Genomic DNA, 15,297 nt, shown 5'->3' with positions numbered 1-15,297 from the left:
AACAATATAGTGATGGTGAAATGTCTGTTCCACTTGCAAATTAAGGCGATCCACTTTATCATCTGCCCTTTTGGGGTGTTTTCTCCCAGTGATTTATTCTTTTTCTCACTCATTGGGCACTCTTATTTATCATTTTTCTCACTGAGCAAATTTTGGGGGAGGATTTCTGCTGTCTTCTCCAAATCGTCTCCCCTTTAACCCACTGATAACCTTGAGTTCTTCTTTTTCTAAATAAGATGTTTAAACATTTAGTGTTTATTGGAGTATAGTTGCTTTACAATGCTGTGTTAGTTTTGGCTGTTCACTGAAGTGAATCAGCCATATGAAGCCAGATGTAGACACTGAAGTGTGTGTGCTTGGCTGCTCAGTCATGACCCCAGGACCTGCAACCAAATGTCCATGGGATTTCCCAGGCAAGAATAGTGGAGTGGGTTGCCATTTCCTTCTCCAGGGGATCTTCCGGTCCCAGTGATCAAACTCAAGTCTCTTGAGTCTCCTGCATTGGTAGGTGGACCACTGAGTCCCCTGAGAAGCCCCTGTATACATATATCCCCTCCTTTTTGGACTTCCTTCCCATCTAAGCCACCCTAGAGGACTGAGTAGAGTTCCCTGTGCTGTGCAGCAGGTTCTCATTAGTTACCTACTTTAAACATGGTATCAGTATGCATATGTGTCCCTCCACCATGAGTTCTCCTAAGAAAACTTCTTGTCCTCAGAATATTCACCGCCTGGGATGAGAGGCAGAGAAACACAAAGATGCTAAAACGAAAACCAATTTGTGTCACGACAAAGAATACAACTCTCATTGGTGGTTTCAATGCTCAAGTCAGAAGTGGGCTCATCACAGAGCAGAACACAGAACTTTTGAACCAGGGTAACCAGGATGGCTCAGAGGTTAAAGCGTCTGCCTCCAATGTGGGAGAACTGGGTTCGATCCCTGGCTTGGGAAGATCCCCTGGAGAAGGAAATGGCAACCCACTCCAGTAGTCTTGCCTGGAGAATCCCATGGATGGAGAAGGCTGGTAGGCTACAGTCCACAGGGTCGCAAAGAGTCGGACACGACTGAGCGACTTCACTTCACTTCACTTCAACCAGGATGTGCAGAAATACTGTGTAGTCAACATCAAGGTGGATCTGGGGGAAAGAGACTAATCTGGAAAAGGCCGGGGCATTTCCAGAGTATTGGGCAACTGTGAAAGACCAGTGGGGCCGTTTCCCGCATTCGTTGCCAACGCTGCATTGAGGGCACCATCAGTGATTCCAGGGAGCTGTCTATCAGGTCATTTTGCTCATCTGCTCAAGTTAGCAAAGCGGTTCCCTTCTTCTCAGCCACCATACTGTTATTGGATACTAGGTCCACTCCCTGGTCCCAGTTTCTCCGTCTGCTGCTGTTTTTCTCTTTCTCTGTCTTTCACAGTCTGCCTCTGGACCTTTATTCAGAAGACTGCCTCAGGGAACCTTCCAAGGTTTTCCTTCCGCCATCCCCATCGTGCCCACTTCCCATGCCTTACATTTTTTTTTTTTTTTGGAGGATAATTTCTTTATGGTGGTGTGTCGGTTTCTGCTGTACAATGAAGTGAATCAGGGGAATACATGTACCCCCTCCCTCTTGATTCACATCTCACCCCACCCCTCTGGGTCATCACAGAGCCCCGAGCCGGGCTCCCTATACTATACAGCAGCTTCCCACTAGCTGCCTATTTGACGCACGGTCGTGTATAGATGTCAGCACTGCTCTCTCAGCTCATCCCACCTTCCCATCCCCCCACTGCATGCACAAATCAGTTCTCTATGTCTGCCTCTCTATTCCTGTCCTACAAATAGCTTCATCACTACTATTTTGCCAGAGTCCATATGCATACATATACATTAATATACACTGCTTGTTTTTCTCTTTCTGACTTCCTTAACCCTGTATGGCAGACTCTGGGTCCAGCCACAACTCTACAAATGACCCAGTTTTGTTCCTTGTGATGGCTGAGTAGTGCTCCCTTGTGCCTATGGACCGCATCCTTTTATCCATTCCTCTGCTGATGGACACATGGATTGTTGCCATGTGGTGGCTATTGGAATGAGTGCTGCAGTGAAAGTTGGGATGCATGTGGTTTGTCCTGAATTACGGTTTTCTCACGGCATATGTTCAGTGGTCGGATGCTGGGTCATGCGGTACTTCCCACGCTGGTCTTGTGTGGATCCTTAGGTCTTGTCTCTTTCCAACATACTCTAGGATCGTCTACGTCGTGTGTATTTTCCTTTTTAGCCTGTCTCCGACATGTAGGTTTGCCAGCTTAAATTTAGAGCATCAGTTCAGTTCAGTTCAGTTGCTCAGTCGTGTCCGACTCTTTGTGACCCCATGAATCGCCCCATGCCAAGCCTCCCTGTCCATCACCAACTCCCAGAGTTCACTCAGACTCACATCCATCGAGTCTGTGATGCCATCCAGCCATCTCATCCTCTGTCGCCCCCTTCTCCTCCTGCCCTCAATCCCTCCCAGCATCAGAGTCTTTTCCAGTGAGTCAACTCTTCAAATGAGGTGGCCAAAGTACTGGAGTTTCAGCTTTAGCATCATTCTTTCCAAAGAAATCCCAGGGCTGATCTTCTTCAGAATGGACTGGTTGGATCTCCTTGCAGTCCAAGGGACTCTCAAGAGTCTTCTCCAACACCACAGTTCAAAAGCATCAATTCTTCGGTGTTTAGCTTTCTTTATAGTCCAACTCTCACATCCATACATGACCACAGGAAAAACCATAGCCTTGACTACACGGACCTTAGTCGGCAAAGCAATGTCTCTGCTTGACCTGCCCAATAATGCATATAGAGTCAGTTCTGTTAGATTCAAGGAAATAGTACTGCCTGTGTTTTATAATATAGATTGGCTTGGTTTTCCATTTTTAAAAAGTTATACAATTTTACTGCAACAAGTTTTCAATAATGTAGAAAAGTAAAAAACAATAATAATTTAGACTCTTTGTTATTTTTCCTTCCCAAGGATAAACATGGTACATGTTTATTTAAATTATTTACATAATGCATATTTAAATATGATATGTGATATATGCATCTTACGAAATGTTTGCAAATTTAGGATCATAGCGTATATATAATTTTGCAGTCTGCTTTAAAAATTTAATGCTGTGCTTTAAAAAACTTCCAGTATGATGCATATTTTAATCTGAATTTTAAAGGCTGATTAGTACCATGGAATTTATTAAACTAATTTCATTTTGTTGAGCATTTGCACTTGTTTCCAATTTTCACTACTATCAGTAAAATTATAGTAAACATCCTCATACACAAATCTTTCTCTAAATCTGATTATCTCTTTAGGGTACATTCCAAATAATGGAGTTGTGATGAGTTTTAAATTGTCCTCTTTTCTTTCCCTGAGTCTATGCCAGACTTTACTCAGCCCTAATGACAACATGCTCTTCATTTTCTTGGTATATTTAGACATGCCTGAGGAATTTAGAGAGTAACTAGTTATTTTCTTCAGCTAGAGTACTTTCTCTTCATTTAAAAACTCAAATTCAACATTGATCCAGTTTTCCAAACAATGCAGTGTGTTTATCTGTCTGCATTATTTAAGCGTCATTTATCTGTAGGCAAGATTCCAGTTTAAATGATTAGACACATTGATGAAATGTTTAGAACTCTTCCCCCTTGGAAATATGCATTTATATTGCCATCCGTAATGATCAATAGTCATCTTAATTGCTTAATTTTCCAACAGAAACATTGATGCTTGCATGACTATTAAGTAACTCAAACAAATCTTAATTACTGTAGTCTAGACTAATCACGTTGGTTGTTAAGACCTTACACTGGGGGAAGAAAAAAATCACGTGTTTCTAAGGTGACACTCTCCTCCCGAACTTGACCTCAGAACTTCCCCCAAACCATGGAATCCCCATCAACATTTATTGAATCACTGGTTCACTTTAAACTCAGTGCTAGATGCCAGGCATGCTTCATGCTAAAACACATTCTAAATATTCATGAAAAATATAAATGAAGAATTCCATTCAATAGAATCAAGTATGTAAGGGAATGATTCAAAATTATGTATACATATCAAATGTAAAATGAGAGAGGACAGTAACTTGGAAATGAGTCTAGGTTGGATTGAAGAAGAGAGAGAGAGGTATTGAACATAGCTGGTACTCCTCAAATACAGATTTGCTTACTTAACTTCAAGGAGGAATCAATTCTGTTTCAAATGAAGAAGGATATTTTGTGTGCAGAATGGCAAATTGGCTTCCAAAGCTAATTCTGCTGGAAATAAGGGATCTTGGGATTTGTGCACAAGAAGAATTCAAATTAAGCTTGTAAACTCTTGTAAGAAGGTAGTAGCTGTGCTCTCTTATTCACCGACGTACGTTCGGGACAATTACAGACCTGTAGTGGGCACTTGTGAATCCTGCTAATAGAAATGTTTGAACCCCTTTAAGATGATAATCAAAGGAACAAAACTGTGCTCTTTGCAGAGATGTGGTTGAAGCTAGAAACTGTCCTACAGAGTGAAGTTAGTTGGAAAGAGGAAGTCAAATAGCGTTTATTAACGTTTATATGTGGAATCTAGAAAAATGGTAGAAATGAACCTATTTACAGAGCAGAAATAGACATAGAGGGGAAAGAAAAGGACAGACACAAAGCAGAGAAAGAGGTGGTAGGATGAACCGGGACACTAGAATTGGCCTATGTACCCTACTGATCTTAGGCATAAACCAGACAACTAATAAAAATCCTACTGTATAGCCCAGATAACCCAGCTCCATGCTCTGTGATGACCCAAATGGAAAGACAGCCCAAGAAAGAGGAGAGATATATGTACATACAGCTGACTGACTCTGCTGTGCAGCAGAGACTAGCACAGCATTGTAAAGCAACTGTATTCCCATAAAAAGCAATTTAAAAAATGATCGTTAGGTGTGAAAAGTCAAGCTTTCACAGACTTTCTTTAAGATAAACCGTTTAAATGAAAAAACTCCAGTACAAGACGATAAAGTGAAAGTCGCCCAGTCGTGTCCGACTCTTTGCGACCCGGTGGACTGTACGGGCCATGGGATTCTCCAGGCCAGGACACTGGAGTGTGTAGCTGTTCCCTTCTCCAGGGGGTCTTTCCCAACCCAGGGATCGAGGCCAGGTCCCCTGCACTGCAGGTGGATTCTTTACCAGCTGAGCCGCCAGGGAAGCTCTACAATATGATAAAGGCATTTTTAACATTTCCTTCCCCTGCCTCAAAAAGTAAACGGAAGAAACCTTTGTCTTCAGGAAAACCAAGAAATGATGCTGAGTGCAGAGCAGTGAACAAACTGCTTCCTGGCTGAGTGGGCAGTCTGGCCAAGGAGAGGAAGCCACCAACGAGCTGTCGTCCATCAGAATAAACAGCTTCTAGTGAAGAGTGGCAGAGACCTGAGCAGCATCTCCAGTAATTAGAGAGGAATGCAAACGGGCTCCTGTGAATCCTTCCTCTCGACAGAGCCTGTGTGTCAGCCTGTCTGTACCGCTCGCTCCAGAATCCCATTTGCAATCTTGAAATCCGACTGTAAACTTCCCTTTACTTCATCTAGCGGAGACACACTTAGGACGGGCTCAGGATGCAATTAGGCTAGATAGGGGAAAAAAAAAATGAGAAAAACATTGCAGATTTTTAAAAAGCCTGTCACCCCCGTCGCTTCCATAGATCTTAGACTCCTAACTGTTTGATTGCCACTGGAGGTGAAGCACGTTGAGATTGCATCCTTAATTAAAAGTTTACAATCATATCTACAGACTATGGGTTGAGATCTTCCTGTATTCTATACCGGGCTTCCCAAGGGGCCCAGAATCCACAGAATCCGCCTGCCAACGCAGGAGACACAAGAGACGTAGGTTCGCTCCCTGAGTCTGGAAGATCCCCTGGAGGAGAGCATGGCAGTCCACTCTGGTATTCTTGCCTGGAGAATCCCATGGACAGAGGAGCCTGGCATGCTGCAGTCCATGGGGTTGCAAAGAATTGGACACGACTGAATGACTAAACAACAGCAACAAATTTCTCCTAGTTCCTAAGCTCCAAGTACAATATGTTCATCCAAGAAAGAAACTTTAGTTAAAAAAAAAAAAAAAAAGGCCAAGAACACGCACTTCTGGGAATACTCACCTTCTGGTTCGTTACACTGAGTTCTCTTGACTCGGGTGTCTCTCTGTGTAATCAGAGCCATCTCTGTGACAATGTGCAGCTTTATTACAGAAAAATCAAAGCAGACCATCTCAGCTCTCTTTGCTTCATAGGGAGCATGATGGTCTGACTCCCAGATATCAACAAACAGCTTTGAGACCATCTGGTTCACGGGAGTTGGAGTTTAACATCTGAGACCTTTGGGATCCAAGACCTGTGTGTCCAAGGGCCAAACTCTGGGTCTTCAAAATTTGGATTCTTGCCCAGAACTTGGACTGCAAGGAGATCAAACTAGTCAAAGCTAAATTCAGTGCTGAATATTCTTAGGAAGGACTGATGCTGAAGCTGAAGCTCCAATACTTTGGTCACTTGATGTGAAGAGCCAACTCGTTGGAAAAGACCGTGATGCTGGGAAAGATTGCAGGCAGGAGGAGAAGGGGACCACAGAGGAGGAGATGGTTGGATGGCATCACTGATTCAATAGACATGAGTTTGAACAAGCCTCTGGGAGATGCTGAGGGACAGGGAACCCTGATGTGCTGCAGGCTTTGGGGTTACAAAGAGTCACACACAAGTGAGCAACTGAACACCAGCACCCTAGGTTTTCCAATCTGCCAACTCTGTGAGAATTCGGTTATTTTCTATAGTCATTGAAATTGACCATCTACAAAAAGTGGCACTGTGCCATAATGAGGGGAGGGGGGGGGAAGAATTCATTCAAAAGCAGGCAAATCTCTGCAGAAATCATCTTACCGTCACAAGCACCGATGTAGGTTCTTAGGAATATTAATTGTCTTTTCTCCTATTTTTCATTCCTCTACCTTGCCCCATCAAAGGAAGAGAATATCGTATATCTCACGGAGTTGATAACTCTTTAATTTCCTGGATTTTCTTTTTCATGGATAGAGAAAATCAGACATGAAATGTTTGTGTAGTCATACTTATTCAGCCCGCCTCTATGGCGGTTCATTCAGGTAAGATGAAGACTGCCTGCATGCATTAAATCCAAGCCCAAGCTGTGTATTTTGATCTGACGCGGGCATTTTAAGGGACTGTGATGGATATGTCATTAAAAGAATTAGATTTGAGCCTAAATTAGTTATTGAACCACCTCCAGGCTGAGGTTTTCTATTGTCTGTGAGATGGGACAGGAGGATCTGCCATTCTACATAAATCAGATTATCTACGCCAGGGCTGTTCAGCTTCCAACACTGGGAAAACGGTTGTCCTGCAAAGAGATTAGAGAGCGTTTCACAAAAGGGCCTTTTCATTTTTATAAAATTGCAAGGAGGTTCATTTCCACCCAGAAGGAACTGCTTTAGCAGCTTGAGTGAATGTTAAGAGCCCAGGAACTGTAGACCCAGGAAGGGCAGTCATCAGGAGTCTTGTTCCTTGGCTCCCTTGGAACTCTGTGTGATGAAGCTATCTTGGACCACCTTCAATGATATAGGTTCAGATAACACTCTGTCAGGTTGAAAAAAAAACAAACAAACAACTGTCTGCTAATGAACCACCACGCACCATTTTTAGCAAGCTGTTTCTGAAATGCAGTTTAACCTGGGAGGACTATTGCCGCTTAGATTAAATGATTTATTAATAAAGGTAGCTTGCTGGTGGGAAAAAAAAAAACAAAAAAAAAACAACTACCGGCAATGCAGGAGGCATGGGTTCAATCCCTGGGTCGGGAAGATCCCCTGGAGAATGAAATGGCAACCCATTCCAGTATTCTTGCCTGGGAAATCCCATAGACAGAGGAGCCTGGTGGGCTATAGTCCGTGGGGTCGCAAAACAGTCAGACATGACTTAGTGACTGAACAAGAACAGCAAATAAAGACAGCATCACTAGGATTTAGGCTCCACTCGGAGGAAGGGTCAGACAAGAGACGATTAATATGAGAAGACCCAAGGATGCAACACCGCTTTCTCCGCACCCCTATTGTACCAGTGGAGACTCTACCCCCATTCCACTGATGGGTCAGTCCCGTCATCCACTGTGTACATTTATTTAGATAAATGTGCCACGCATATGCATGGCTGGCCAGACTCTTAAAATACGGTTTATGGCAAAGCAAATACTTAATTCATCAAATATGCATCTCTTGCCTTCTAAGTGCAGCCATCCTCTAGGTAATGGGATATAGCGATGAGCAGACAGATTAGGGAGGTGTGCGTCCATGAATCTTACCTTCTAGTGTGGGAAAGGGGAGGGTGGGGAGGGGAGGTTTAGCAATAGAGGAACAGACAGATCAACCCACAGACTGTTTTGTGTTCGCTGAGCGTGGTTACAGAAAATGAAACCCGGTGAAGAAAGATGTGATATCAGTTTCTAGTCTCCTCCTTGTGACAAGCCTGGCTTCCTGGTGGAAGGAGCTCCAGGGGGTTGATGGCAGGTGAGTTCCTTGCAGAGGGTGCTTGTTAAGCAGTCCCAGGGATTCCGAGAGAGCCTCACTTCCTGTTTGCTGTTTTTCAGATGCCTCAGGCTCAAGGTGAGCAGTGTCCCAAAGGTGGCACATTTTAGGGGTGGACGGGGGGCATGTCCTGAGCTGCCCAAGCGTCTCTCCATCCATCCGGTCCCCATCCTGTGATAATCTGTCCCCATTCTGCCTGCCCCCTCCTACTTCCCTGGACACCACGGTTTCAGGCAGGCGAAACTGTCCTTACTGAAGCTGACTCTAGCCCATGTACCTCAACACCAAAGTAAATCTCAGAGACAGAGTTTTGAGTGAAGTACTAGGGAATGGGTTTACTGCTTTGGTAGGCAAAGGGAGCCAAAAAAAAAAAAAAAAAACCATGTCTGTCCCACTCTGGAGGGGGTCGTGAGAAGTTTTACAACGGTGGTTCAAAGAGGGCGTGATCAGCCTGTGGGCATTCTTCTGCTTGGCTGATGGTAGGAAATCCTGAGTCAGCATCACCACCCACTGGTCCCAGCTGGTCTGGGGTCTACCTGCTTGTGGGCAGCACGTTATTAACTTCTCTCACCTGCTGAGGGTTGAAAAAAAAAAGCTCAGAGATATTGTTTGGCCATGACCAACCTAGACAGCATACTAAAAAGCAGAGACATCACTTTACCAGCAAAAGTCCATGTAGTCAAAGGTATGGGTTTTCCCAGGAGTCATGTATGGACGTGAGAGTTGGACCCTAAATAAAGCTGAGCACCCAAGAATTGATGCTTTTGAACTGGGGTATTGGAGAAGACTCTTGAGAGTCCCTTGGACTGCAAGAAGGTCCAACCTGTCCATCCTAAAGGAAATCAGTCCTGAATATTCATTGGAAGGACTGATGTTGAAGCTGAAGCTCCAATCCGTTGGCCACCTGATGAGAAGAGCTGACCCATTGGAAAAGCCCCTGATGCTGGGAAAGATTGAAGGCGGGAGGAGAAGGGGACGACAGAGGAACAGATGGTTGGATGGCATCACCAGCTCAATGGACATGGGTTTGAGCAAGCTCCGGGAGTTGGTGATGGACAGGGAGCCTGGGCGTGCTGCAGTCGATGGGGTCACAAAGAGTCGGACAGGACTGAATGAAGGAACAGCAGCAATAACTCTTTGGGGGCCAACCAAATCACAACAGTGATCTTTCCGGGGCAGCAGGACCTGCCCCAAGGCTGCGCTGTTGCTCCCTGGCTCTTCCTCCGTCCCTGCCTCCCCTCTCTTGCCTGATGAACAGCTCTTTGAACTTGCCCAGTCGGAACTCAGGGAAGGTCTTGGGGGCGAATGAAAGCTATTTCCTGTCATCAAGAAATGAGGGAGCCAGCAATGCCTCCGTGCCCAGGAGCCCCACGGAGTCCTGCTCAGAATCATTATTAGCGATTATGAGTGTGCAGTTTTGCCCTGCTTCAGCGGGTTCACACAGGCTGTTCCTTTCAGGAGCACCATCGGTACATCTCCCACCAGCTGCTCTCCTGCCCCCGATTGCTTCCTATGGTCATGCCTTCCCTGCCCCTCTCTTGCCCGTGCTTTTTGCTCACTTGTTTTATTTGTCGGTTAGCTGCTGAGTTATAGGTATTGGCTGCCCTGTGTAGCAGGGGGGATCTTAGTTCCCTGGCCAGGGATGGAACCTGCGGCCCCTCCCCCACCCCCAGTGGAAGCACAGAGTCTTAACGGCTGGTCCAGCAGAGAAGTCACTCTTGCCCACATTTAGTGTGGGAGATACGCATATGCATTTGCAGAAAGCTTCCAGCCCGTACGCCTATCCCATCTCATCAGAGTGCCCAGATCACTTCTCTGTGCATCCTCCTGGCCTGGAGATCCCTTAGGTCCCCTTCAAGGGGCAGACCACCATCATCACCTTAGCGCTTCCTTTTCCTTAACCATGTGATGTACAGATGAACACATGTTGTTTAGTCACTAAGTTCTCTTTGACTCCTTGCCATCCTTTGGACTGTAGCCCCTCCAGGCTCCTCTGTCCATGGGATTCTCCAGGCAAGAAATACTGGAGTGGGTTGCCGTGCCCTCCTCCAGAGGACTCTTCCCAACCCAGGGATGGAACCCAGGTCTCCTGCATTGGCAGGAAGATTCTTCAACTCCTGAGCCACCAGGGAAGCCCCATAAATGAACACGTGCCATGAGTCAATTTGAAAAGTACAGATCCCTTTTGTTTCATTGAACAAAATCTTGTTCTGCCTCTTTTTCATATGCTCTGTTGACTTGTAGAAAAACAGAACAAAACAGAGGGAAGCAAAACAAATAGTGGATCTTGGCTGTGCTTCGTTACCCCTTAATTACAGCGTCTTTAATAACTAAAGACCACATAAAGGTCCAAAGAATGGGAAAACAATTAGCAAATGCATTAAATGTTTGGTTATCCTTCAGTCTTAAAGATAATTAGATGTCTCAGACGAAGACTTTTGCTAGGATTGATGCCTTCTGTGTGGAAGCCGCCTACATTTCTTGAGTAATTTTGCCAAAGATGCCACACTGATTAGCCTTGTAAATGGATTAATACGAGAACATCTTGCATCCAGTGGAATGCCTGTTGATGAGTGTTGCTGGAAACGGAAACACAGGAATTTGCTAGTGTTTGACTTAAAGAGATGGGAGAGTTTTGTTTATTTTTTCCTGAAGTATCTATTTTCATCACTGCAGGGAGAGATTTTGCATGATGAGAGCAGAAATTCTCTGTGCTGTGGACATTTTCAATTATTTATATGGGCTGATCATATTTGAGAAATTTGGCGATAATTACCGCTTGATCCAAATCTGTATTTGAGGATCTGTTGAAGCAAATGATTAATTCATCAAAGTTATTTGTCTTCCCATGTATTGCTTGGGAAGCGAAAGTGTTAATTGCTCAGGCGTGTCTGACTCTTTGTGATCCCATGGACCGTAGCCCACCAGGCTCCTCTGTCCTTGGGATTCTCCAGGCAAGAATACCCGAGTGGGTAGGCATTCTCTTCTCCAGGGCATCTTCCCAACCCAGGATGGAACCTGGGTCTCCTGCATTCTAGACAGATTCTTCACAATCTGGGCCACCAGGGAAGCCCCATGTGTTGCCTACAGGCCTCCATCCTAAGGACTCTCAAAAAAACATGGAACAGGATGGTAGCACAGTTAATGTTAAAAAGCAAATCCGCAAGTAAATATAATTCAGAGTATGAACCATGTGATTTAAGGGAAATAGCAGACTATTGGGTTTTGGAGAAAAAAGTTTACTTTCAAATAGGAAAATCTGAGGCATAAAGGAAGTGACGTTTGGACTCGATCCCTGGAAAACAGACCGTCACTTGAGTATGGGAGCATTTGACTTTTTTTGTTTCTCTTTTATTTTTATCTTGGCTGAAGTATTGTTGCTGTACAGATGTCACATAAGTTACATGTATACAAGACAGTGATTCACAATTTTTAAAGACTTTTTCCGCCAGAGAAGGGATAAGCTACCCACTCCAGGATTCTTGCCTGGAGAATCCCATGGACAGAGGAGCCTGGTGGGCTACAGTCCATGGGGTCACAAAGAGTCTGGCACAACTGAGCAACTAAGCAGGCACACGTCATTATTATAGAATACTGGCCATATCCCTTGTCTTACATGACGTGTTCTTGTAGCTTACTGTATACATAGCAGCTTGGACTTCTTACTCCTATATTCCACCCTGCCCCCTCTGGCAACCACTACTCTATTTTTTTTTTTTTTTAATCTGTGAGCCTACCTCTTTATTTGTGATGGTCAATAGTTTGTTGTGCGTTTAGACTCCACGTATAATTGGCATCATATGGCATTTATGTTACTCTTTCTGACTTATTTCACTTAGCATAATGCTCTCAAAGTCCATCCACGTTGCTAGAAATGGAATTATTTCCTTCTTTGTTATGGCTGTGTAATATTCCATACTCTAAGAGGATGAGGCGGCTGGCAGGCGTCAGTGATTTAGTGGACCTCATTGATGCAATGGTCAGCAACCTTCAGGAGACAGTGAGCGACAGAGAGGCCTGGAGTCCTGCAGCCCATGGGTTCCCGGAGAGCTGGACATGCCTGGGCTACTGGAAAACAACCACAACAAATATTCCATTGTGAGACACACAGACACACACACACACACATACACAACACACACAGACACACACCCTGCATCTTCTTCATCATTCCATCTGTTGATGGACACTTAGGTTGCTTCCGTATCTTGGGATTGTAAATACCGCTGCAGTAAACGTGAACACTCTTTCCAAATAGGCATTTTCATCTTTTCTGGATATATGCCCAAGACCGGGATTCCTGGATCGTAAGGCAGTTCTATTGTTAGTGTTTTAAAGGACCTGCATGCTGTTGTGCACAGCGACTTCAGCAATTCACAGTTTCACCAACAGTGGGGGGTTTCCTTTTCTGCATACCCTCCCCAGTGTTGGTTATTTACAGACTCTTCAATGATGGCCATTCTTACAAGGGGCTTCCCTGATAGCTCAGCTGGTAAAGAATCTACCTGCAATGCAGGAGACCCTGATTCCTGGGTCAGGAAGATCCGCTGGAGAAGGGAGAGGCTACCCAGTCCAGTATTCTTGGGCTTCCCGTGTGGCTCAGCTGGTAAAGAATCTGCCTGCAATGCGGGAGACCTGGGTTTGATCCCTGGGTTGGGAAGATCCCCTGGAGAAGGGAAAGGCCATCCACTTCAGTACTCTGGCCTGGAAAATTCCCTGGACTTTATAGTCCACGGGGTTGCAAAGAGTCAGACAGGACTGAGCCACTTTCACTTGAATTCACTTCATTCTTATAAGAAACAGTTGAGTTTTGAGGGGAATAGAAATCCCTCCAGTTGATTCCTAAACCGAAGCTATTTCTAAAGAGGCAGTTAATGTCCCTTGTTCACAAACTGCTTTCAAATCCACACCCTCTCTTTGCCCGGATGACAGCAGTTTTAACACCCTGGGATGGATCCTTGGGACAGAGCCGTTCTTTACTATGTCTCTCCTCTGAGTCTGAATTCATACTTTATCTCAGTCGTTGGTGTTCAGTGGCCGAGTCCAGTCCGGCTCTGCGACCCCATGGACTGCAGCACACCAGGCCTCCCTGTCCTTCACCATCTCCTGGAGCTTGCTCAAACTCACGTCCATCAACTGGGCGATGCCATCCCGACCATCTCATCCTCTGTCATCCCCTTCTCCTGCCTTCAATCTTTCCAAGCATCAGGGTCTTTTCCAGTGAGTCAGCTCTTTACATCATGTGGCCAAAGTATTGGAGCTTCAGCTTCAGCATCAGTCCTTCCAATAAGCCTTAAGGTTTTCCTTGAAACGAAATCCTTTGTGAATTGTAGGTGACTGTGATCTGACTGATCCTTGATAAGCTTCCCAGAACCTACATCTTAGCAGCAAAGTAGAACTCTGATACTTTGAGGGATTTAAAAAATAAGTCTTTGGGACCAAAAAATGCTAAACAGCACCATTTCAGGAAAAATCTGGGGCAGGTGACATTGCCATTTATTCCTGTAACATCTAGGGTGAATGTGCAATTTTTCAAATGTAAACTCGAATCATTCGCTTTGAAGGCAGACTTAAAAACACTGTTGGGATTGAAGACACCCCTATATAACTGTGGGGCCATCTGCCTGTGACCACAGAGGGGGTGACTAGATACGAATTGCCGCCTGATTTGTAAATGCTGGCAACACACTGGGAGTTTCCTGGTGGTCCGGTCGTTAAGGCTCCACGCTTCCAATGCAGGGAGCCTGGCTTCCACCCGTGGTCAGGGAACTGAAGTCTGGCATGCCAGGTAGCAAGGCCGAAACAAAACAAAAAAGAAGCAAAATAAAAACCACTGGCAGTGCTTTTTGGGAAGCAGTCATCTTTACTTTTGAACATTAGGGACGTGAACTTGAAACAGGAGACTTGAGCCCATGTGAACGGTTATGTCAGAATACAGCGAATTAGTGGCCCCATTTAAAGAGACCAAGTTACAGACACCGATGATAATGGAATGAGATGCTGTTGTTTTGACCATCCGGAGGAGAACAGAGTGGGCCTTCCCTGGTGGCTCGGTGGTGAAGAGAGCCCGCCTGCCAACGCAGGAGATGTGGGTTCAGTCCCTGGGTCAGGAAGATCCCCTGGAGCAGGACATGGCAACCCACTCCAGTGTTCTTGCCTGGAAAATCCCATGGACAGAGGAGCCTGGCGGGCTGCAGTCTACGGGGTCACAAAGACTTGGACACGACTTAGGGACCAAACAGCAGGAGGACAGGATAAAGCAGAGCTGTCCATGGTCTATATCACATCAAATGCGGCTTATTGATACACCCAGTATCCCAGGTAGTCCTATGTAGCGTGTCTCATAAGTGGGAGCTATGTGATTTCTGACCGCTAACCTTTGAGGCAAAGGACAATCCATAAAAGTATAGATTTTCTTTACAGCAAAATGTAGCATCTAGAGTAGAGCTTGACCAAGCATCCATTTCTACAGTGAGCTTTCACTACCCTGCCCCCCAGCCCGTATCTCTTGTATGGCCTGAGTCTTCCTCCATGGAATTGAGGATCAGACCCTGGGCTTTTAACAGAAGTGAATAATTCCTCTTGGGTGACCGCCCACAAGATATACTATCACAACGATGACAGCTATTACTGAACGATAGATCGTGCTGAATTTCAAATGCAGTCAAATCTTTTGTTTCCTTGTAACTCATCCCTTCCTGACCGCCGGATGACAACACTGATGTTCAAGAA

Source organism: Ovis aries, chromosome Y, assembly GCF_016772045.2.
Source record: "Ovis aries strain OAR_USU_Benz2616 breed Rambouillet chromosome Y, ARS-UI_Ramb_v3.0, whole genome shotgun sequence".
Classification (NCBI taxonomy): domain Eukaryota; kingdom Metazoa; phylum Chordata; class Mammalia; order Artiodactyla; family Bovidae; genus Ovis; species Ovis aries.
Note: the sequence above shows the minus strand (reverse complement) of the source record.